Here is a 22,189-nt window from a genome sequence, read left to right as displayed (position 1 = left end):
AGATACTTAGGTAGCTAATACATGTACTATATGGGATAGAACGGTGTTATGTATTAGAACATCCGAGTAGCTTCTTCAAATGTAGAAGAAGGAGTTGAGCATGTAGCTCAGTGGTAGAGCACTTACCTAACATACAAGGTCCTGGGTGCTTTCTCCAGCACCACAATACAGATAATTCAATAAAACTAGTTTAGGGCATGTGAAGTAGCACCTACCACTAGAAATTGAGGCCAAGTTTATTTTTGGTTTGACTTCGAGGGGTGGATTCTAAAAATAAATGGGTGTAATTCTCCATCCTCTAACAGGTTTCAAAAGGTGAACAGGTCTGTCTCAAGGCCACAGAAAGGGTGGCAAAACCTAGATGCTAAGGTCCCATGCCCGGCCCCTGTGCACACTGACATAAAGAAGGAGGATGCCAAGGAAATGAGACAGAACAGTCAACACAAGAGAACCTAACTTTCTGCTCTGCTCTCCCACTACTGAACAAAAGATGGGACGATGGTTGTCCAAAAAGCAAACTCTTGGAGCTGGAGAGTTGGCTTAGTGATTAGGAGCACTTGCTGCTCGTGCAGAGGACCCTGGCTTGGTTCTCAACACCCATGTGACAACTAACAACCATCCATAACTCCAGCTTCAGGGGATCCCATGGCTTTTCTGGGGTACGTATACATGCATGAATGCAATGCACTCATACACATAAACGAAAATAAAACTTTTAAAAATGGAGTAAACACTAAAAACTATATACTCGCATTTTTCATTTTCTGGTCAGAAAAGAGAAAAAGGAAGAAAGACAGACAGAGAGGAAATATATAAATAAATACATGAGGGGCTGGAGAGATGGCTCAGAGGTTAAGAGCATTGCCTGCTCTTCCAAAGGTCTGGAGTTCAATTCCCAGCAACCACAACCATCTGTAGTGGGGTCTGGTGCCCTCTTCTGGCCTGCAGGCATACACACTGACAGAATGTTGTATACATAATAAATAAATAAATAAATAAATAAGTAATTTTAAAAATAAAGAAATAAATACATGAATATATATCACAAGAAGGGTTAAAATCTTAACCCTGACTCACTTTCTTACTCTTCTATCCTTAAGGTTCCTTAATTAAGGGACAGGCTTTATTTCCTGTCCCCACTACTAAAATTAAATTACTTGCCGGACCTTCTCTTGGCATTATGTGCTGGGCTAAGCCTCACGGAGTTAAGTGTGGGGCCTCCTTTTCCTAACCTGGAAAACGGGAGGCACTGATAGAATGGCTTTTGAGTGTGTGTTTCCTTTGGTTTGCCTTTACCTTTAGCTCCACTAAAAGTCAAACTCTGCGTGTGCAGGGCAGGCAAGCACTCTGCCTAACCAGCTAACGCCCTGCCTCCCTCAGAGACACTGCTTACAGCCCTGTGAGCTTGAACATCTAGGAGCCAACTTAGAGTGAGTCATTCAGGCATCAACAAAAACACGACTATTTCTACTGCTTGAATATTTGCTTCGTATATTTGAAAACAACATCAAAAGGCAAGCGTCCCAGCTAGTTTTAATTGTCAACTTGCAAAAGCCTCAACTGAGGAACTACCGAGGTCAGATTGGTCTGTGGCTATGCCTGTGGGGGACTGTCTTGATCGCTAATGGATGCTTCAGGGGCCAGCCCACTGCAGGCAGCACCATCCCTGGGCTATATAAGAAAGCTGAGCAGAGCTCAACCATGTGAGTGAGCTAGCATACAGCGCACTAGCACACAGCGCTTCTCCGTGTTTTCTGCTTCAAGCCCCTGCTTAGCTCCTATTCTGCAATGGGCTGTGCCTTAGAAGTGGAATCCACACCAACTCTTTCCTCCCTAAGAGGCTTTTTGTTTATAGTGTTTGTCACAGTGACATGCAGCCAAAGTGACATTATATCTTATCCCAAAATAGCCTCATAAGTAGAACGCCCAGTCTAGAAATGGCTATAACCTTAATATTCCTACAGCTGGAGCAGAAGGATCTTGAGTCTGAGGTCAGCTTGGGCCACGTTAGTTCAAGACCAAACTGAACTTTACAGAGAGAACCTGTCAAAACAAAACAGAACAAAGGACTAAATCAAAAGCTGGTAACCTTGTCTCCAAAGGAGAACAAAGCAACACTCTTATGACAGAACTCCAGAGGGCGGCTGTATATTTGTCAAGGAGGTATAATGAGAAAAAAATACATGCGTGTGTGTGTGCTTGGTAATATTCAATGAGGAATAGTAGGAAAGCAAACCTAAAGGTTCCTATTTCTGAGCCTACTACATTATCGGGGACCTTGTGAGGTAGTTATTAGCATCCTCACTCCAGGTATGCAGTACAAGCCCCACCCTCGCCTTACACACTGGGTGGCTGGTCCTTCCTATCTAGTGCTTGTCACGTAAGCCCAGGGCTCTCTCGACTCTGAATCAATGTCACCGTCCATCCTGACATATCACGCAATCTTACTGAATTTACTGCATTTACATTAGCAGACACACAATACAAACGAGTCCTCTGTCACTGTCACTGACCTTCCCACATCTGCTCAGATACCTCAGGGGCTGCCGTCCTTCAGTGCCGAGGGTCCTCACCACTCCTCAGAGCTCTTAGGTCATGTGTTCATGTGTATGACATCTACTAACTCCGAACTCGACATCTGAAACCCCACCAGTTTCTTTAGCCAAATATCTCTGACTGATCTAAGGTCACAAGCCCCAGATCACCTTTTCAGTGATTTAACATGAACCCTTTTTCATTTTCTCCGTACTTGAGAACTCTCAGACAGCCAGGGTTCCTGCCCTGAACCTCTCTTCCTAACTTCTACCCATCATCCCCTGGGCATCTGGAGTGTTTCACTATTGGAAAACTGTCAACGTCTCCCTCCTCCATGGCCATACATCTCCATAGTTCTACATGGTCCTCTTCCCAGTGGGACCACTTCCTGCCCATGCTTCCCGCCAATGTCCTACGCCAACTCTTGGCAATTCGTGCTTATACAAAGGGACAGCTTCTTGTCCTTCAAGTGACATCTAGGTCTTGACACAGGAGCCTGCTGTGTGACAGCTCTACTAACCTTGTTTTCTTTTCCCTGAGAATTTTAAAATACCATCATCGGTTCTTCCAAGATCCTCTGCTTTGCCTTTTAAAAATATAATGATTTTGTATGAATTCATCACCATACCTACGTAAGATCACTGTGTGTAGCCTGTAGTCACCTCCCTGATCCTCCTAAAAGACAACCACACCCCTTTCTAAACATTTTAATTGTTTGTTCATCTGTTTATAGGCACGTGCGGCACAGCTTGAGTAGAGAGGTCAAAGGCCATCCTATGGGAGCAGTTCTTTTCCTTCCACGTGGATGCTGTAGATAAAATTCAGGTCATCAGATTTGCAACAGGCCTTTACCCGCTGAACCAGTGATGAACATTAGGCTTGGGAGGAAGCTTAATGTTCATCACTGCTTTTCTTTAAAAAGAAAGAAAAGAAAAGAAAACAGTGTGTGTCAGAATATGTATGTAAAAACTGTTTTGTTTTGTTTTTTTTTTGTTGTTGTTTCTTGGTTTGTTTTTTTTTATGTTTTTGGTTGGTTGGCTTTGTTGTTGTTTGTTTTTGCAGTTGCTTATCCATTAGCTTGTCTCCCTGACTTCCCCAGGTAAGCTAGCACAGCAGTCTTAGGATACAATATGATGATATTTAGGAATTCAGACACTCACCAGTCTACAACCCAGCAATCCTATCCCTTGGCATCTGCCCAGGAGAAACATTTACACGCATACCTCAGGAGAAATAGTGCAATTTTTTTAATGCAAAAGAAAGGGGCCACTGGCTACAGATCAGACAAACAGTTACAAGGCACGGATGGAATATTGCACAGCAGTGAGAGTCAATTAGCTACACACAGCATGGCGACACAGTCAAGGGAGCGAATTCAAAAAGACAAAAACAGAAACAGAAAACTCTTTTGCCCAGGACTTTAAAGTATATTACTTAACCTTTTCAGGAAACAACAACAACAAAAAATTCTTCTTTCAGTAAACAAAAAAAATTATTCATGAGAGCAGGGGAATCCTTTATATCTCTCACAGAACGCAGACTAGTGTCTTCGACAGAATAGGACTTGCTGAGAAATTATCAACTGAATGATCACAGGATCCTAGTTAACCAAGCAGCGTAATAAAACGAAATCTCCCTAGTCTTCATAACTTCATGAGTGAGCACATTAAACTTTCGTCCACTTTAGTTTCAAGTGAGTCATCGATAGCACTCCAACAAACTTCTCACCGAAAACATTTCATCTTGGACAGACTTGTTTTGGGCAGGGGGTGGAGGTGGGGGGAGACAGGGTTTCTCTGTGTAACCTTGGCTGTTCTGGAACTAGCTCTGCAGACCAGGCTGGCCTCGAACTCACAGAGATCTGTCCACCCTTGCCTCTGGAGTGCTGGGATTAAAGGCATGTACTGCTGCCGCTGCCACCACCGCCCGGCAAACTCTGTTTCTTACTGGAGTAATATTAACATAAGGAAGAGTAAAATTCATATGAGGTTCAATTAGAGATAAGACAACATCTGTTACACGATCTTGTGGAATCCAACAGAACTACAAGATACTAAAAGCAAGATACAACTGATAACTCATCACCATTTAAAAAAGCAGTCTCCCCAAAAGCAATCCAGCCACTGAATGTATAAGTTCCCATCACAACAACTGAAAATCTGGCCAAAAGCAAGAGGTTTTAGGGTTGGTAAAAAGCAAAGGTTTTACATTTCAACATATCCTGATAACTTTAAAAAATATTTACTTGGGTAAAATATACTAAATCAGGAAGCCAATACCAGGAATAATTCCACCAATCAGGGCCTTCCTTGTAACCCAATGAGGCATGCACATTCTCTGTAGGTGATTATAGCTGAGTTACACAGCATCTTCCCTTCGACCTTGGGAACCTGCTCGTTCCCAGAGTTACCGCGAGGTCTTCTGATTCATTTATTATTGGTCTTTGCACCTGCAATGCTGTAACACTAGATAGGAATATCATCGTGAACTCGCAGTATCCAAAGCTGCGGAAATGCCTCAAAGCAAAGGGGGATGGGGGCGCAGAAGGGAAATCTATAGATATATATGAAAAACTAAAATAGAGGAAAGCAAAGTTTAATAGTCTTAAAGTGAAAAATTTAATTTCCTTTGAAGAATACATTTCTTAACTCTGTATCATAGCTACCAATCAATACGCAATTTTTCAATTTAAGAAAAGATGTTCAAAATATATTTTGTTAATCAGGAGAAACTGCAATCAAATATAATGTATGATTTATTAAATCTTGCCCAATGACTCCAACATGGAAATTATTTTCAAAAAGCCTTATAGGACTTTCTGTCCAGTAGCGAGAAATAATTTGGCAAACCGGTAAATCCGCTTAGTTTCTGTCATTTGCTTCATGTCCATTATGTAATGCTTCCCCCAGCTTTAGGTCTCTAGTTTCACCAACCTTCCAGGTAGATAGATCACAGAATCGTCACAAAATCAGTATCTGCCCATAACTTTCCAAAGCAGCTTAAAACGTGGCTTGCGGTGCGTATGCAGACAGAAGAGGTTTTTTATAAATCTGCGGGTGCCATTAGTTCTCCGCAGCTTCCTCCCCAGGTTTCCCATCCCTCCTCCCCCAAGCGTCCCCGGCGACTCGATTTGCGGGCAGCTCCAAGCTCGACGCAGGGGAAGCGCGTCCTGCCTGCAATGCAAACCCTGTCCCGATCTGAACCGGAGAAGGTAGCTAGGGCCGTGAGCGTGGACGCAGGCTGCAGGGAGGGCTGCAGGGACGCTAGCCTGGGTTAGCCAGGAGCGCCCACGAGGGCAGTCCGCAGTGCACGCGCACAACCAAACCCGCTGCACAACTTGCCCGGCCACTGCCCGCGGCTCCCCGGATTCCCTGAAAGGTGCAACGTAGGCGTCAGCTCGCGCGGGCGCGGGCGCTCTCATCCGCACCGGTTCGGTTCTCCGCCGACAATTACATCAGTCCTCCCGGCCCCTACTTCCATTCCCAGCCAGCCGGCCTGAGGGTGCGGGCACAGGGGGTGCAGAGCTGCGCGCGGGGGGCGGGGAGGATGCGTGTGTACCAGGAAGCCGAATTCCCGGGCAGCCGCGGGAACGGAGGGCGGGCGGCGAGCAGGGACAGTGACACCGTACCCCCTCCCACTCTGGCCGCACCGGGGACCTATTCGGCCTCCTCTGCTTCCGCGCTACCCAGCTTGGGAGCCTCTGGGGTCCGCGGTGCCTCCGGGGGCCTGGGGCTGCGGCTGCCCACCAGCTTATCGCCAGGGTCCTCGGCCCTCCGGACGCGCACAATGCCCCTGGGTCGCGCGGCTGGCGCGGGGTATCCACCCCGAGGCCGAGAGACACTTACCTGCAGGGCGAGCGGAAGGTCGCCGTGGGAGATGGCCCGTGCTATCCGCTCGGCGCGCTGGCTGGCGGAGGCTCCGGAGGCGCAGGGACCGGCGCCGCCTGCGCCGAGCTGCGGTCTCCAGAGCGGACAGCAGCGGCCGCGCGGCGCCTCCAGTGGTCCTCCGCGCCGCAGCCCCTCCTCTCCCACGGGCGGGGCGCGCTGGCGGGGCGGCGCTCCGGGCTCCCCGCCCCCCGGCTCCAGTTCACCCGCCAGCCCAGATCGATCCCGCGGGCCCGGGGTTGTCCAGAAGCGTGCCCACCGCACCCGCTCCTGGCGGGCTCCAGTGTCTGTCTGGTCCTGGGCAGGCGTCGTCGTGAACCCGAGGGGTACAGAGATTGGTCACCCGGCAGAACCTGCTCAGGACGGGCGATCCTCCCGCGAGTCCAGTCCAGCAGTGGTGCGAGTCCTGGGCTGGAGAGGAGAGGCCGGGAAAGACTGCGGCATTCAGGCCAGGGAGCGGTGGGAAAGGGCTTCACCCGGGAACCGCAGCCTAGCGGCCTCGGCTCAGTAAGACCAAGCCTCTGGCCCCCGGCGCCCTTCTGAGGCCTCGTTCTATAAACAAACACTATGTGCCCGACTGTCCCGCGAACTCCCAGTCCCAGAGGGACAATCGGAGTGTGTGGAAGGAAGGACCAAAGGCTCCAAGCCCCTGGCAAAGCCCCGCAGTGTCGGTGCAGTACACCCTTCCCACCTAGAAACTTCCATGCTTAAACTATTCCTGGCATACGTCCAAGACCAGATTGATCTAAAGGCAAATTTGCACGGAGGGACGAGGTAGTTTAAATATTTGCACAGACGTTTCTTCTGTAAAGGGATAATTGAAGAATGTTCCCGTATCAAGACATTTCTGTCATCAACAACTTCAAGGGGACAAAGCCAGAGAACTGGGCCAAACGGGGACTATTAGAGGCTCTAGCTGTTCTGAATTGGATGGGGCAGGAGAGGGAAAGCCCTTTAAAGGGGGATGGTGCCCTGAAGATCTTGCCCCCTACTGGGATAGTAGTGATGGCATTTCCCAGTTGTGCTGATACAATGTAGCTATGTGCACTTTTGTCTACAGATAATTGCTCTTGTATCTCCAGTCTCATTTTTGGGATTAACTTTTTCCATCTTGAGTAACAACTGCCATAAAATAACAAATGCTGGACCTTGTGACACATGGCAGTCTCCCCCCGAGTTTCCTCCGTGTGGAGACAGTCCCCCCAAGGGAGCCATTAGGTTGCCAAACTTTACTCCAACATAGCCCCCTTTTCCACCGGTCCCAGTGGCCGAAACTCTATTCAAACAGCTTTCACACGCAGACACAGGCATAATACACGAAAAATACCAGAGCATGGGAGACAAAGAGAACTCCCAGTCTTCAGCTAACGATGTCCTCTCAAAAATGTTCCCATAACCCCTATCGGCAAATCATACACTATCAGGGGACTTGGGGAGTTACCAAAACCTACACCTTACAGTTACTCATCAGAAAGCATGCGTGTTTGTCATCCTCTTCCATTGCATTATTTGGGCAAACAAATTTTATCCATCAGAAACGTCTCCTGCCTGTCCTGCTGACTAATGGTCAAATAAGCTGTCATGGCACTACCCCATCCATCTCGGACAGCGGGTGGGTTAAAGCGGGCTGGATGTGCACAGAGCCGCATTTCAAGGCAGTTTCTTTCACTCTGTGGATCCCAGTATTTACAAAGTTCAGACTGGCAGAGATGTGCACCTATGAGGAACGGGTTTTTCACCATTCTCCAGCCATGGCAGTGCTCTTGCTCTGGAAAGTGTCAGGGAGTAGCACTTTCTTTACATGTATATTCTCACTGGAGCTTAGGCCACTGGAGCTTAGCTAAAAGGACCTCTACTCCCGGAATCCACCCCTTTATTTGTTTCAGAGAGGGACGTTTTCTGTGAAGAAGGATAAGGATGTTCTTAAACCCCCAGTGCTATTAATCCTGTAATTCCATTACATGCAAATGAACAGAGCCTCTGTGAATCAACACCATCCCCACCATCAGTCATTCAGCTCACACATCCACTTCCATTGAAGGCTTTTATTGTGTGCTATTTTGGCTTGGGTTTGCTTGAAGGCTGATGTGCTTGCTAAGGCTTCCCTGAAAGATACAACCCCTAGGCCTCGTGTGTGAGGAAATCCGGAAGTGAGCCTTGAAGCTGAGACTGGCCCAGCTGTTTGGCTAGTGAATTATCTGGCCCTTTTGGAGTGTGCCGGAGAAAGAAATCCCATGCTTTGACGTCAGAATGCTGTATTTGGGCTGAACTGTTCTTCAAGTGACAGATCTCTTTTCCTGGGTGCTTCCAAGTCTACTTGTCAATATGGGCAGAAGTATAGGGCTGTCGGATATTTCAGAGGCAAAAACAACACAATGGACACTACATCTCAAGTCATCATTGATTAATGCCGTTTGCAATGGATTAAAAAGATGGATGAGAGTTTCTGCCCTCGCTTCTCCCCTTTCAGGGTGTGGTCCATGGAAGGATCACAAGCCAGATAACAGACTTCATAGAGACTCACCGGAGGTGGCAGTCACAGGATGCCCAAGCTTTCTGGGGATGTCTGCAGTGGCCCCTGGTCCCTTCACTGGCCCCTCGATAGCAGCAGGGTGTGTGCAGGTGTCTGATTTCCCAGCCAGTTTGGACTCCCTTACCTATGTGGTCTCCAGTCCTTCGACTCCTCTTTTACACTTCTTCATCTCCCATAAGTGTGAAGATGACCCCCCCCCATGATAAATTCCCTCATTCCAGACACACTCCCTGTTACTGAAACCCCAGTGACACCCTGTTCGCAAGGATCTCAAGCCAGAGCTGAGGTGCCTTCATCTTGCAATGGGAGCAATTATGACAAATAGCTGTTGAGAAGCAAGGAGAAACGGGGCTTGCCACTCTAACTGTGCTTTAAACAAGAGGCAAAATTATCCATTGTTTGACACTGTATTGGTTCACAGAGAAGATTCAGCTTTGACACCATATAATTATTCAGCAATTATTAGTAAATTAGCCTGTGTTAGTAAATCACTTACATAATCAAAGTGAACAATTATTTTACATTTGGTGGGACATCATTTTGGCTTCCAGAATAGAAAATAAATCAAACATCAATTGGAAAATTCTGACCAGTATCTTCTCCCAGCTGTTGACAAATTCTGAGTTTCTCATTTTGATGCAAATTTAAACACATAAATGAGAATTCCCTTTTAAATTTACTTTTAAGAAAGTGAGCTTTTTGTTTGCTGTTTCTTTTGGCTTCTTGAGACAGGGTTTTTCTGTGTAGCCCTGGCTGTCTTGGAACTTACTCTGTAGGCCAAGCCAGAAACTCAAGAGATTCGCCTGCCTCTGCCTCCCAAGTGCTGGGATTAAAGGCGTGCGCCACCACCGCCTAACTAGAAAGTGGTCTTTACAACAGATGTATCAAAGCTAGCAAAGTGTGGGTAAAGACACTTGCCACCCACCAAACCTGATGACCCGAGTTTGTCCTGAGACCCACATAATGAGAAAACCAACGTCCATAAAGTTGTCCTCCGACTTCCACACGCATGCATGGCATTCGTGTGCCCACACATCCCCAGGGGGAACCACATGAAATAATAAATAAATAAATAAATAAATAAATAAATAAATAAATGTGATTATATTGTGTGTGTGAGCACACGTGTGTGTGCATGTGTGCACGGGTGTGTATTTGGAGGAATGCGCGTGTGAATACAGTTACAATGAAGGCCAGAGCCATTAGATCCGCCATGAAGCTGGAGTTTCAGGAAGTTTGAGGCACTATAATGTGGGTGCTGGGACAGAATTTGAGTCCTCTGCAAGACCAGTACACAATCCTAACTGCTGATCCATCTCTCAAACCCAAAAATATAATTTTTTTTTTTTTTTTTTGGTTTTTAGAGACAGGGTTTCTCTATAGCTTTGGAGCCTGTCCTGGAACTCCCTTTGTAGACCAGGCTGGCCTCGAACTCACAGAAATCCGCCTGCCTCTGCCTCCCGAGTGCTGGGATTAAAGGCGTGCGCCACCACCGCCTGGCTCCAAAAATATAATTTTAAAACCCAAATTCAGGGCTGGAGAGGTGGCTCAGAGGTTAAGATCACTGACTGCTCTTCCAGAGGTCCTGAGTTCAATTCCCAGCAACCACATGGTGGCTCACAGCCATCTGTAATGAGATCTGGTGCCCTCTTCTGGCCAGCAAGCATACAGGTAGACAAAACACTATATATAATAAATAAATAAATAAAATAAGAAAGCCTTCTTCAAAATAAATAAATAAATATAAAACCCAAATTCATGATTTTTACAATATCAAGGGGCAGAGTTAGAAAAGCAAAGGAAACATGAGTTTCTTTGAAACAATGAGTTCTTGAGGGCTGCAGTGTTCCCTAGTACTTCCAGGTGCAGGGAGCCTTTCTCTAGCCTTTCTTCCTGCTGGACAGATTTGATGGTGGCTTTGCATGCGTACACATACCCCCAGCAGAAGTACAGCTTCCCCTAAATCTCACATACTATCACGCTTGTGTAACAATTCTCCCCAAGAAGACTGCCATCAAGAACCTGAGTGTTTTCTGGTGAGCACGGAAATCTAACCCGGCCACGTGGCCTTGCATTATCCTCCCAAGGGACTTGGTGATCCAGCCTAGAGAATTCCACTGTCTCCACTTCAGCGTGAGCCATTTGCTCAGACCGCCCTAACTCAGTGTCTAAAAGGGTAAAGAACTGAGGCACCGTTGAGTGTACAGAAACAGGTTAACTTGTCCTGGTCAAGGCTGGGGACCGTAGTAGCTATGTGTTCTCTTAGTTAGTTCAGTAGTTCTCAACCTGTGGGTCTCAACCCCTTTAGGAGTGAAACAACCCTTTCATAGGGGTAGCCTATCAGATATCCTGCATAGCAGATGTTTACATTACGACTCAGTAGCAAAATTACAGTTGCGAAGTAGCAATGAAAATAATTTTATGGTCATGGGTCACCACAACATGAGGAACTGTATTAAAAGGTCACAGCATTAGGAAGGTTGAGAAGCAATTGATTTAATTCAATAAGTATTTTTGAATGGGTTGCACAAATTAGGTACTATTATAAAAATGGAGTTAATATGAGGAAGAAAAAAAAACCATGTGCCCTGATGGAGCTTACCTTTTAGCAGAGTGAGACAATAAGCAATTGACTCGACAGATGAATAAATGATGCAATAAATCAGAAACTCATAGCTAATAAGGGGAGGAAGTAGAGCATATTGATGGGGATGGAAAAGGATTGTCAAATAAGCAGTTGATAAAAAATAATGAATCAGGGCTGTCCTGAGAAGGTGACAATTGAACACAGGCGTTAAAGAGATGAGGTCGGTCACCTGGAGGCTCCCAGTCCCATCCCAGTCTGCCCTGTAGACATACTGGATGGAGGAATGGACAATGGGACAAAGCACGGAGGACTTGTAAGCCACTGAGAGGACTCTGAATTTACTGTGAGATGCCACAGCCCACAGGACTTCATTCAGAGGAGTGAGATTATTTGACTCGTGTCTCGGCAGAGCGACCCTAGTTGGAGGGTTGAAATGGGCAGGTACCGAATCCTGCACGGGGTCAGAAAGAGGGCTCTTGAGTCCAGGGACAAGGTTCCAGGAGGCTACGGTAAGGAGTAATAGCATTAACGATGTTTTAGGCAGGTGCCGCAAATTTGGTTTTTCTGATGGGCTGGATATCTGATGGATTAGGTCACGCTGGTCTTTGAATGACTTATCAATGAGACTTATTGTCATTAGATGAGAGTAGAAAAAGTTCCCTGGTCAAGAGTATAGAATCTCCGGGCGAACTGACATTTCCCGTTGGACCAGGTCAATCATTTTGGCTCAGAGACCACTCCCCGGAAGGAGAACTCACCTTAAGTCATGCTGTCAAGATAGATGGAATGACTAATGTTTTGACAACTGATGTTTTAATTTTCCTGCCCAGAATCTCCATTCCTAGGGCAGTACCTAATCGGTCGGCCACAGCTTTGCAAGTCTACTGGCTTTTCTGAACTATTTGGGAAAGTAAGTTCTTTCTTCTTTCCACCCCTTTCTTAAGCATGTTTTCCTTAACATGTGGGATTTCCCAATATTTTTGGCCCTCCTAACTCTTTCTCTAAAGCCTTGCGACCTGCCATGTGGATGCTGGTTGGGCATATGTCTGACCTCCATGTAGGCTCACACAGCTTGCCCCACCCCCTACTTCTCGGCTCCATTCTCCAGAGAGCTGTTGAGAGTAACATCTATCCTGTGTGTGTGGGGGGGGGTTTCTTTTAAATGCTAAAAAAAATGTTCTTGAGCTTCTGTTTGAGTCCATTCTCAAAAAATACTTTATTAATGAGGCTAAGAACCCCAAGAGGGGGACCCTAGCTTCCCCTATAACCCCTGATGTCCCAGGTGGGATCCCAAAATTCCATTAGCAATTCTATTGTTCACTAGGATGATGAGAAGGAATGGTGGCCCTTCTCCTTTCTCCTTTCTGTCCAGGTAGTACTAGTGACGGACAGAGATGCCAATACCTGAGGGTGACCATGACACACACAGACACACACAGACACACACAGACACACACACACACACACACACACACACACACACCCCCTTCCTTCCCTGGAGACTAACAATCAAATGAGATTTATAACACACTTCCTCAGCCTAGAGGCCAGATTCTTATTTCCCTTGTCACTGTATTCTAAGTTCTCCTTAGACCAGCCCGCCTTCCTCCAGATAAGCCGAGAAAACAAGGACTCAGTGTTCTTTCTGTTCTTGACAGAGGCCTGCTATGAAGTCCTCAACACAGACAGACACTCTTGGACCTCCTCCTCCACTCCCCAAGTGTTGTTTTCTTTGCTTTGCTTTGCTTTGCTTTGGTTTGGGGTGGGGACTAAACCCAGTGCCTTGCTCTTGGCTCAGTCATAGAGACCATTCTGAACCCCAAGAACTCTACAGTTCCCGGTCCACAATGGTGTTGCAGAGGTGAGCCTTCTCTATGAGCACATTAGCTTAACAGTAAATGCTGTACTCCTGCGGCGAGTCAGACCTCTTTCCCCGTGACTCTCTCTAAAGTCATTACTCCTACTGGAAGGAGTGGGCTATGTAGGGGTGTGGTGAGATGATTTAGCTGAGTGGGCCATGTAGGGGTGGGGCGAGATGATTTAGCTGAGTGGGCCATATAGGGGTGTGGTGAGATGCCTTAGTTGATTCCCAGAGGTCACATTTTAAAGAACGAAATCAGATGAGCAAGTCTCTTTTCAAATCCCTTTCATTTAGGGCAGCTGACCTCAAAGAATGAGTCTCAGTTTAAAACATACCCACCTCCCAATGCTTAACGAACAACAAGCATCACAGGCTCACGCTGGTTGCCTCCAGAGTTTAACCAGATTTTGGGTTGGTTGGGTCTCATAGCAATTGTTTAAAGGCTTCTATTCCTGTGGTCCAGTTGTGACGTGGAGCTCACTTTATAGATGAATTTATTGAAAAGTCAGTATGTGGCACACAGCTATAGCCCAACCATAGAACACATTTCAGGCCAGCCTGACCTTGTTTCAAACTAAACTAAAAAGACAAATAGAGGAAGAGAATGGTAATGCATTTAAGGTTTTGTTTTGTTTTTTGTGTGGTGCTGAGGCTCAAATCAGGGCATCACCTACACAGGGTCAAATGGTCTACCAGTGAGCCATACCTTGTGCCACCCGAGATTTTTTTCTTTTTCTTCCATTATTCCCCCCATGTTTTGTTTTTGTTGTGTTGAGATGAGATCTTATCCGAACAATCCAGGCTGGCCTGAACTTACACAACTCTCTTTACCTAGTCTCCTGGATGGTGGGATTACAGTCCCGTGCCTCCATTCCTGAGAATATTCAAGTCTATTTTAAACCATCCTATATGCCATGTAAGAAACACATTGCTATAGTTCATTTTTGCTAGGAGGTATGCTTAGAGTTCCTCAGTCACAGAGATGCAGGGGCCATAGGCTCCTCTTTGCCCTAGCTGGTGGCTGCACCTGATTATTCCAGAACCCTGAAAATTGGAAAGTTAGAGTCTGCTATGTGATTGAGCCCAGGATCAGGAAGAGGGGGCAATCTCAAGCCCTAATTATTCACAAGATGAGACTTTGTCTTAGTTGCTCTTCCTTTGCTGTGACAAAACCCCATGAACAGGGCAATTTATAGAAGAAAATGTTTAATGTGGAGCTTATGGTTTCAGAGGCCCAGAATCCAAAATGACAGAGCACAGCCATATTGGTAGGGACAGCTGAGAGCCTACATCTTAGGAGGCAGAGAGAGAAACTGGGAAACCGTGACATCTGCAGCACAACTCCTCTAACAAGGCCACACCTCCCAATCCTTCCCAAACAGTTCCACCAACTGGAACAGAGCATGCAAGCACATGAGCCAATGGGAAGCATCCTCATTCACACTACCAGTTTTGTATCTGAAAACAACAGGATGGGAATTTGAGAATGGAGCCAGTCCTGTCTTATGGAAAAGGGGAACAGGAATTTATCAATATGTTTCAGCGTTTAAAGTCACTGTCTTGTACCAAATCAGCACACTAGCCATCTGTGCATTGTCTCTACGTTGGCGCCCTTTTCTGCAGAATGTGATATTTAAAAAACTGTTTTTGTTTGTTTGCTTTGTTTTGGTTCAAAAAAATTTCCTTTTGGGGGGCACTGCAGGGGTGAGGGGATGATATGGGGGGTCCAGGAGGTGAGAGGAAATAGGGTGCATGATGTGAAATTCCCAAAGAATCAATAAAGAAATAACATGTTTTGTTTTTTTAAAGACTTCTTTGTTTTCAGTAGTCTCTTGAATTTGTTATTCTGATTCCCCAGAACTAGGAGTTCTGCACACACTTACAATCCCTAATTCCCAAGACTGAGAAGGAAGGATCAAGAGTTCAAGGCTAAGCCTGGTGTGATGGCATACACCTTTAGTCTCAGCACTTGAAAGACAGAAGCAAATGGATCTGAGTTCAAGGTCAGCCTGTTCTACACAGCAAAATTCTGTCTCAAATAAGTAAATAAATACCCATATAAATACATAAATAAAACATAAAAAGGTTCATGACCAGCCTGGATCACATAGAAAGACCCTGCTCTAAATCACTAACTAAATATTTTAAATTTATTATTAATATTATTATTATAATAATATTATGTATATGAGTGTTTTGCTGCATGTGTGTATACCACATGCATGCAGTAACCACAGAGGCCAGGAGAGGGTGGTAGAGTCCTGGGAGTAGAATTATAGATGCCTGTCACTGTCACTGGGGGGGGGGGGGACAGGACACCATGTGGGACATGGACGGAGCCTGAATCTGAATGATGTCCTGTAAAAGAGCAGTCTCCTAGCTGCTGAGCCATCAAGTCCTGAAGAATAGAAGCTTTCTTTTAATTGGAAAGTAATGCTCTCAAGTTTTATAATATGCCCACCCCCAAGACAAATGATAAAGGTCTTAAGATAAGAGTTTAAACTTCTGGAAGACTGGAGGGTTGGAAAGAATGGTCAGAAAGGCACAGATTTGGAACCTATGGACCTTCCCTGATTCCCTCCAAATGCTTGGTCCTTATTAACAAAAGAACCTAAAAGCTGATTCAGAAAGAAAATGCAAGAGCATGTTATTAATGTGTTATATATATTGTGTGTGCTTTGCTGCACACACCTCTAGTCCCAGGACTTGGGAGGTTGATGCAGAGGGACCGAGAACTTGAGGCTAGCCTGGAATACATAACAAGTTTCATGTTAAGGCTAAGACACATAGTAGGATCCTGTCTCAAAAATCCAGTAGTTGAAACCAAGCCAGGTTTAGTGGAGTACACCCTTAATCCCAGCACTCTGGAGGATAAAGCAGGAGAATCTTCGAGTTCAAGGCCAGCCCGGTCTACAGAGGGAGTTCCAGTACAGTCAGCACTACACAGTGAGACCCTTTCTTCAAACTCACCCACCCTCCAAAAGAAGCCAGGGACTGAAACTGTCAGCCCTGAAAGCATGCATACAAGTAACAACGTATGGACTGAGCATGATATATCATGGAATATAACTGCAGGCAATAACAATTAGTAAAATAAGAGGTCATAAATTTGAAAAAGAGTGGAAACAGGTGCTCTTTGGGAGTGTTGAGATTTTTTGGTTGTTGAGGGAGAAAGGGAAGTAATTATACTATAATCTCAAACAAAAAATCCCAGAACCCAGGGTGCGGTGCAGTGGCAGAGACCCTAGCTAACTTGTGATAGGGCCATCGGCTTGAGCCCCAGATTCATTTTTTATTAATAGTTTTATGGAATAAGATTAAGACTGGGTCTTGCATTTTAGCCCAGGTTGTCCTGGCACTTTGAAGCCCAGGCTGGCTTTGAATCCTCCTGCCTCAGCCCCCTGAGCACTAAAATTACATTCAGATTTAATTTTTATTCTAGAACCCGGTAACACTTCATTCCATAAAATAGAGTAAATGTCCAATTTTAAAATAGAAGTAATATTTTAAAGAACTAAGGCTAACTATTATTTTAAACGTTAAGCTTCTGGGGTCTGCAATTGGATGAAATTTGTCCTGGTGACAGAAATCACAGCACACCGTGACAATGTGGGGGGGGGCGCTCCCTTGCACAGCACACCGTGACAATGTAGGGGGGCCGCTCCCTTGCACAGCACACTGTGACAATGTGGGGGGCGTTTCCTTGCACAGCACACTGTGACAATGTGGGGGGGGGGCTGCTCCCTTGCACAGAACACCGTGACACTTGGATTGGTGGAACATTTCCCTATCACCTTGACATGGTATCAAATGGCATGAAATGGACCAACTTATATTTTATCTCAGTAGGAAAAGATTAAAAAAGAGGGGTGTTTATATGGTAAGACTGACCAATTCATATTTATGTAACTGAAACAGCATACCAGTAAGTAATATCATACTAAAATAACTTGAAAGAGGTTGTTAAAATCTTTGATCATATCCATAGCTACTTAGTTAGGCAGAACTTTAATCTCACATTGCTACAAATACAATTTCCTTAACCAAAAACATTGATTTTCATTGCCCATGATCTGCTAAAAATAGAAGTTAGCAAGTACAACAGGGCTAACATGTGTCATTAAGAATTAGACCTCATTATTTCTGCAATAAATGATTGAATCTGCTAGTGCAGGATTTATGGCAATTTTTCAAATAGAAATGGTTACAAAGACTAGCTTTTCCCAAGATATTTCCCCAAGGACATATAATAAGAGAACTCCCAGTGATGTATAAACAGAGAAGCTGATTGCTTACATGGATGATTTAGGGGAGTAGCAAAAGCTACCCCATCTTGCTGGTGCCAACAAATTCATTATTTTCCTTCCATCATGCTTTGGGAGTGTTGTGAGCAGAGGAAGCCTTAAAAAGAACCGGTTTCTTCCCTTTCAAGCTTCTTAAAGGACAGTGATGTATTAAGTCCTATTAAAATGCATTAAACGGAAATATTTTTATTGGCCTTTCAAGAAACCAATTTTGTGTAATACATTAAATTTAGGGCACATTTTTAATACCCAGAGATATAAAAATTTTTATTTAAAAGACGACAGGAAATAAAAGGCATCTTCCATACATGATTTGACTTTGAGTCACAGTGTTAAGTTCCTGGCTCAAAGGTATCCCTCTGACCCAAACTAATGGCTATAATAGATAATGAATTAAAGTAAAATTAAAAACATAGTGGGTATGGTTGTATTCAATAAGACAGGAGAGCCAGGGTCAGAAAATGCACCCAACAATAGTCCTTGTCTTAGCTTTCTATTGCTGTGATAAGATGCTGACCATAGGGAGGGGAGGGTTTATGTGGCCCACACATCCTGATCTTTGAGGGATGTCAGTGCAGGAACGCAAGCAGGAGCAGACGCAGGAGCCATGGTGGACGGCTGCTTTCTGGCTTCTTCTTCACGGCTCACTCATCCTGCTTTTTTATACAACCCAGGACACCTGCCCAAAGGTGGTACCATCCACAGCGAACTGGGCCCTCCCACATCAATCATTGATCAAGACAATGCCCCATAGACTTGCTTACAGGCCAATCTAATGGTAGTTCTCAATTGAGGGTTTCTTTTCCCAGATAACTCTAGCTCGTATCATGTGACAAAAAAAAAATAAGAATAAAAAACAATAAAAAAACAAAACCAAAAAACCACCAGGACAGGTCTGCTGGACATGGAGAGCCCAGACTGCTGCTGCTGCTCACTGACACTATGGTATAAGCCTCAGGAGGACAGAATCACCTGGCAACCATAACACCACCCGCCGAGAGTGTTATCAATAGCTGGCTAATGTTCTTCTCACCCCTGTACTCACAACATTTACCACTGCGACTTTAGCGTCCTTCCCACAGAAGGCAGTAAACACTTCACCCAGTCTTTGGGCCCAGCTGTGGCCCAGGCTCTCACCAATGGGATATGCAGAGACACCATGAAGGAAAGACGTGCTCATCCGAGGGGCTCTGCCCTCTAGTCTTGGTTATCACAGTGAACCTTTCCCTCAGATGGCCGTTCCTGCTCTGGGCCCCTGGGGTGAGCTGGTTGAGAATCACACTCTGTATTAGTTACTCTCCTGCTGGTGCGACGGAACCCACTTCAGGAAGAAAGGGTTTAGTTTATCTCACAGTTTGAGGTAGAACATCACGATGGAGAAGTCGCCAAGAGCTTGAGGCAACTGGTCACATTCCATCCACCGGTCTGGAGAGGAATGAACGCTTTGCCCAGCTCACTTTCCCCCTTACACAGACCAGGAGCTCAAAGCAGGCAGGGGTGCCACCCACAGTGGGCGGGTCTTCCTGCAACAATGAACCTGATTAAGATAATCTCCTGCTGGCATGCCCAAAGGCCCATCTCTCAGAGGGTTTTAAATCTCTTCATTGACAATTGTCACTTCCTCTGTGATCAGAGGCATGAACCGCAAGGCCCAGCTTTGGCCTTCCATCACCAGGAATTCTCCTAAAACTGGTAAGAGGGCATGCATGGTAACAGCACCAATGACTCCAACAGTGGGTGGACTGGGATGGAGGATCTAAGCTGAAGGACAGTCTGGTCTGTACGGTGTGACTCTACCTCAGACTTCTGGCAATTTCTTATCTTCGGTGGGAATATCTATTAATCAAGAAATCAATCTGCAATCAGTTTCCTGGCCATACTGTTCCTCTCACTGAAACCAGTAGAGGGGGTTTTCTGTTGTTTTTGCGGATGCAGCTCAGCCTGGCCTCAAACTCGCCTTGGGTGCATGGATTACAAATTCACTATCCTCCTCTAGTGGCTGGATACATGGAAGCACCAAGGGCCTGAGGGTGTTTTAGAGCTTATTTTTCCTGGTGATTAGGGTTAGAACCCCTTCGATGGAAAGTTATTAAGCAGTCTACTGATAAAGATAGCTCCGAAGGGTAGCACCCACTTCCGTCTTCCTTTGAGGCTCATCCGCACTTCATATCATTCTGAAAAGCAATCTTTTAAAGATTTTTTAAAATATTTATTTCCAGTGTTCTGTCTGCATGTATGCCTGCAGGCAAGAAGAGGGCATCAGACCTCATTACAGATGGTTGTGAGCCACCATGTGGTTGCTGGGAATTGAACTCAGGACCTTTCAAAGAGCAGACAATGCTCTTAATGGCTGAGTCATTCCTCCAGCCTCTGAAAAGCAATTTTTTATTGCTGTAACTTATTTTTGAAATCCTAGGGGTTGATTTAGGGCCTCATATCCCAGACGAGTGTTTAAGCACAGATGCAGAAGCCAGCCCCTGAAAAAGACTTCATAGCCTCCGTTCTTGGTGGATTTGGCTCTGTAGCTGGGGCTTTGCTCTTTCTGTCCTGGAATTCTCAACAGGTATCCCAAAGGACAAGCATGGCCTTCTCACACACACATCGTCACACAACAGTGACATGTTTCAGTGACGAGCTGCTGACATGTACATCTGACTGAGTCACTTGGAGGTCTCGTCCTTTCCTGCCCGACGCAGCAGAGATTCCTTCTGGTTTCCACTATCACCAACTTTCTCTGCTTGACAGGAACTTGGTTTTGTTTGTACTGAGCGTTTCCTGGCCCACTGGGAGGAGCACAGGATGGCAGTGCTTGTGTCTACATTGCTAATTATCATCTATTTGTAAGAGATGGGAAAACAGGACCAAGAAGGAGTGTGGTACTGTCCGTGAGACCTGCTCTTGAGGTCACCGGAAGATTCGGACATCAGCAAGCTCTAAAAGGCTGAGCTGTTGGGCAGAGGCCAGGCACTGCGGTGGGCACACCACACGTCTCTCAGGATGGCAGGGGCATGGCAGGGCAGCAACTGTGACCCTTTACTGTGGGAGCCTTCTTTGGAGTTTACTACAGGGAAACCCTGGTTGGGTGAGAAACCCGATTACATCAAACATCTCACACGGAACCTTTATTGCCTGGAAGCCCAGAATTACGATAGAAGTGACACAGCAGGATTTCCAAGGGAGACTCCAGCCGAGATGGTACCTGAGGTGGGGGAACCCTCAGAGAGCATTCATATTGAGAGCGGAGGCTGCTTCCAGCTCTTTCTGACATGTTGGTGGAACCGTGTTACTTGCCAACGCAGGTCAACCACCCAGTGCACGCTGCACTGCCTTAGACTCTTCCTGACGTCGATCCTATCAGCTAGAGATTGTGACTTGTTTTTCTTCCGCGTCCCCCAAATGCCACATAGCCCTCTATTCTTTGGTGAACCGTTTACTAGCATGATAAAGAAAGAAGCCTTTCTGACCCACAATAAGACTGGGAACGCTACTTTCTAGCACCACAGCTGAACACAGCAGGATTTATTTTTAAGATAAAAGGTTAAAAAAAGGTTATATTTTGATAAATCACACCTTGGAATAAGTTGGTAAATGACTGAAGTATACAACTTTAATTCATTTTACAGCATTAAAAAATAAACACAAGAGAACAAACACCCTAACAATCTGACTCAGCTGCTGGAGGCTATGCCCGATGTGCAGGTTCTACATGAGAAAATCGGTTAGCTGCACACTGCTTACAACGGCAGGGAATTCACAGAACACCAACTCTGCGGGGTGTCTGTGAATAGTCACTTCCATTGTCTGTGCTCAGTATTTCCCCTGTTTTTGTGGGCAGCAGTACTTACCTTGTCACAGAGTTTCATATCTCAAACACAATCATTTTCTTAAAATAATGCCTCAAGTCTTCCTTCTCCCGAGCCTGCAGCGGTATGGTCAGGTAGGCAGTTTTTACAAACGCTGCTCTGTTGTGGCCCTGGTCAACCTGCATCTCTGCTAGGTCACAGAGACCTTGACATGCAGCCTTCGGTTCCTACTGGGTGACCTCAGAATTCCCTTTTCTGGGGCAGCTGCTCAGAGGGACTGGCAGGGACCATGCGTTTTCAAAGCACACATGCATTTTCTCCGAGCATGTTCGTTTCTCATCCTCAGGAGCAAATGCGGCCGTCAATCACCTCTGCTAAGCTCACAGTGGGAGCCCGGCAGGGAGAGAACTGCAGCTTCACGTTTTCCCCCCACACTTCTGTCGGACTCTCTAGCCACACCATACCTTTAGTTCCCGGGGTCCATGTGCTCCTGAGTTACTCCTTCTAGAAAAGGAAATGATACAATCCACTTATTAGACTTCCAGACACTACAATGGAACTTGTTATCAAACGAGGAATGTTATCTTTCCCCTTTTTTCTAAAATCGTGTAAAAACAACTCTAAGTTTCCTTTTCTGATGCTGGGATGGGGTGAACCTGCTAAGACTTTTAATAGAACTTAA

The 22,189-nt window shown here is 45.7% G+C and overlaps 1 protein-coding gene across 11 annotated transcripts in view; it reads right to left on the bottom strand.

The window, feature by feature from the left end:
• The window catches only part of Osbpl6 (oxysterol binding protein like 6), a 157,941-nt gene extending 151,416 nt beyond the window's left edge, over positions 1 to 6,525 (bottom strand). For all 11 annotated transcript variants that reach the window (XM_041639739.1, XM_041639740.1, XM_041639745.1 and 8 more), the window contains exon 1: positions 6,381 to 6,525. The gene's annotated coding sequence lies outside the window, so the exon portion shown is untranslated. The remainder of the gene's footprint in view (positions 1 to 6,380) is intronic.
• Between the last annotated feature and the right edge of the window lie 15,664 nt (positions 6,526 to 22,189).

This window comes from Microtus oregoni, unplaced genomic scaffold (assembly GCF_018167655.1).
Source record: "Microtus oregoni isolate MIOR12 unplaced genomic scaffold, Mior012 000060F_ref0000265, whole genome shotgun sequence".
NCBI classification, from domain to species: Eukaryota; Metazoa; Chordata; class Mammalia; order Rodentia; family Cricetidae; genus Microtus; species Microtus oregoni.
This window is presented reverse-complemented; position numbering and strand designations above follow the sequence as displayed.